We start from the raw sequence: 3649 nt of genomic DNA on the forward strand, positions 1-3649 counted from the left end.
CAGATCTTATATTATTTTGTATTATTAAAATTCAGTTCAGTTTTATATATATTTGGTCATTCTAATGGAGACTTGGTAGGACAAAGGAGTAAAATACATCAACTCAAATAACGATTTTGTGAAAGTGACAGGATTTATCAACATAAGGAGAAGAACCTTTCATGGGAAAAGGGCATGCAAAACTATTCAAAATAAATTGTGTTTAGTATGTTCTAGCTTGCTGTATGACATTGATAGGAGTATCCACGAAAGAAGATTTTTTTAAGGGAAAACATGCAAGTTATTCAAAATAAATACATTCTGATCACATTCTAGATTCGTGTTCTGCAGGTGTTTTCTGCAGAGTCAAATTGTGAATATTTTCAACTTTGTGAGCCATATGGTCTCTGCAGAGCTACTCAACTCTGCCCTTGTAGCAGGAAAGCAGCTATAGAAAATAAGCAGACAAGCAGATGTGGCTATTATATATTCCAATATAACATTATTTACCATAAGAGGGAATAAGATTTGACCCAAAGGCATAGTTTGACAGCCTTGTTCTAGATTATTATATATGCAACTGACATGAATATTAACAAAGAAAAGAATATTTGGGGGAGGGGAAAGGCGCGGAATTGTTCCAAATAAGTGACTGCTGATTCTGTTCAATTCATTTCCCTTTGAATTGATGGGACTCTAGGACCTTGAATCCACTGACATTGAAAGATTTGCTTCGCCCTTAACTCCCTGACCATGACAGAATATCAGCAATGTCGTTTGCATCTTTAGTGAAGTCCGAAAAATTTATAACATTGAGAAGAAAGTACATTCCTTAGAAGAAAGTGGGGCAAACTCAGCTTTCAGCAGAAATAGTGCCGACCATTCTGAATGGAAGATAGAACGTAAGAAGGGCAAGTAGGAAATATTGTCTGTATTGAAACTAATAACTGGATGCACAGACAATACTTGTTTAGTTAGAGGGAAGAAGATTCAAGGATATGAACCCCTTCCTCTCTGGTTTCTGAATTTCTAACCAAATATGGCTTCTGTTTCATCAACTGTCAAGGTGAAGTGCCCATTCCCAAGTAAGCAGATGACTTTAAAATGTTTGGATATTATCTAAGCTATACTGAATTCATATAGACACCAAAGTGGTCATATGAGGGTTGAGTTCACTGACCCCCATATTTCACATGAGTCTCTCTCCTTCTCCTCTTCCATCTATGTTCTTAATATATCTTGACACTATTTATGATGCTGCAGAGGTGTAGCCTGATTGAAATGTGGATCCATGCTTGGTTTGAAGTCGCTGTTAGTACACTCTGAGCAAGTGTGATAAATCGGTTTTGTGTTTCCTCAGGTGCCTCTCCATGTAAATTGATGACTGCTGCCCAGGGGAATGATCTGGGCCTGAAAACAGGAAGAGAGATTAGTTTAAGTGTGACAAGGCCATAATCTGTAACAAGGAACGTCTATCATAGTCACAAAAGAGAACCACAGTGCCAGGAAGACCCTCTCTGCTTGGAAAAGTCTCCTGCTCTGTGACTGACAGTTCAGGTCTCCTGAGCTCAACTCCACTTCTTCCCTCCAAAAAAACTCTTTTTTATTCAAATTTGACAAAATAATTATTGTTACCATTTGGCTTTGAAAGACTCAATTATGGCTGCAGTCACTTGGTTTAGTAATTACTAAAATTATGGTTTGGGGTTAGAGACAGTTTTGTCTTTCCTCTCTTCCCCATGGAAGCAGGGAGAGGCACTTTTATAGGGAAATAGATCGTCATTCAGGAGCCAGGTTGTAACAATTCATTTCAAATGACCTCAGTCTATGGGAAGATAAAACTGAACAGCCTGGCTGAGAATAGGGCTACAATTTTTTCTTGTTCTTTAAGGAACCTGGCACCCTGAAACTGTATGCTTAATTTTAATGGATAATACCAATCTCTGTGAAGAAGCAAAAATTACATTTTTCCATTTTGTTCTTGCTCTTATGCTAACCATGTTAGAATTTGTTATTCACTGGCTGTTACTTAATCTATGGTGTTTTGGTTTAACTAAAGCAAATATTCTGGGTTCTTAACATGTTCCCAGATTGTTTTTGGAGAGAAAAAAACCTTGGGGAGGCATGTAGATTTTAGAAATTTTGAGGGCATAGTTTTATGTGGTTTGGAAGCTTTATCAGAGTTTTGTTGATGAGTTTGCTGAATATATGATAGATAATGTTGTCATGTAAAGAACATTCACAAATTTCAAATTCTTGCTGTCATTTTTATTGTATGTAACCTTGGTTACATCACTTTATTTTAATAACCTTGGTTTCTTTATCTCTAAATGGGAACCAATTCAAGATATTTCCCTCATGGAATGTTTGCAAGACTCTGTTGAAGTACCAAAAAAGTTAATTAATTAAATGAAATAAGCAAAAAACAAATGCAATAAATAGAAAACAGTTAAAAACATGATAGCTATTAACCCAACCATATCAATAATTACTTTAAATGTGAAGGGTCTAAATACAGCAATAAAAGGCAGAGACTAACAGAATAGTTAAAAAATGAGACTCATTCTACAAGAAACCCCTTTTAAATATAAAGATTTAGATTCAAAATAAAAGGATGGAGAATGATATACCATGCTAACACTAATCAAAAGATAGCTGAAGTAGCATATTCAACTTAAACAATGTAGACTGCAGAATAAGAAAAATTATCAGAGATAAAGAGGGACATTATATAATGATAAAAGGGTAAATTCTTCAATAAGACATGCATTTAACAACAAAGCATCAAACTACATAAAGTGAAAACACATAGAACTTCAAGGAGAAAAAGAAAAATGCACTGTTATAGTTGGAAACTTCAATACCATTCTTCTTTCAGTAATTGATAGATCAGTCAGGCAGAAAATCAGTAAGGTTATGGCTGACCTAAGCCACACTATCAATCAACTTGATTAATTGATATTTATAGATGCTTCATCCAACAACAGCAGATTGTACATGCTTCTCAAGTTCATATGGAGCATTCAACAAGATAAACCATACTCTGACCCATAAAACACAACTTAACAAATTTAAAAGTATAGAGATCAAAGAATGTATGCTCTCAGACCACAGTGCAATTGAACTAGAAATCTATAACAATAAGATAACTGGAAAAATCTCCTAATATGTGGAAAATGAGGAATCACAAGGAACATAGAATGGGAACAAAGCATTCACCCAGGAAGTTGTAATCCCCATTTTCTTTTGTGTGTTGGTAAAGGGGGTAACTTGGTGAGAGAAGTCGTATTCTGTTGTTAGATAAAAATAAGAAAATACCACACTCGGGTTGAAGTTTCATTACTCTCCCTGATAATTAAGTTAGTAAGCATCTTCTTGTATTCTTTTGCAGAAGCTGACTTTGTCCACAAATATAGTTAATCGTTATTATTTGTGCATTCTGTATTTATAAATTTGGCCACATACCAGCATTTATTTTTAACCTCCAAATCAATGATTGTGACACTTTCATGGTCATCTATGGACATGTGCAGAGTGGCAAGAAATTTGACTCACCAGGGTACATATTTGCAGCTGAAGTAAAACAAGGTGACATTCTGCCTTCTTGTTTCAGCTCTCGTACTGTAAATAAGTGTCCTGTCCATGGTCTACTCATGCAGTGTGACAGATC

This window comes from Mandrillus leucophaeus, unplaced genomic scaffold, assembly GCF_000951045.1.
Source record: "Mandrillus leucophaeus isolate KB7577 unplaced genomic scaffold, Mleu.le_1.0 Scaffold742, whole genome shotgun sequence".
Taxonomy (NCBI): domain Eukaryota; kingdom Metazoa; phylum Chordata; class Mammalia; order Primates; family Cercopithecidae; genus Mandrillus; species Mandrillus leucophaeus.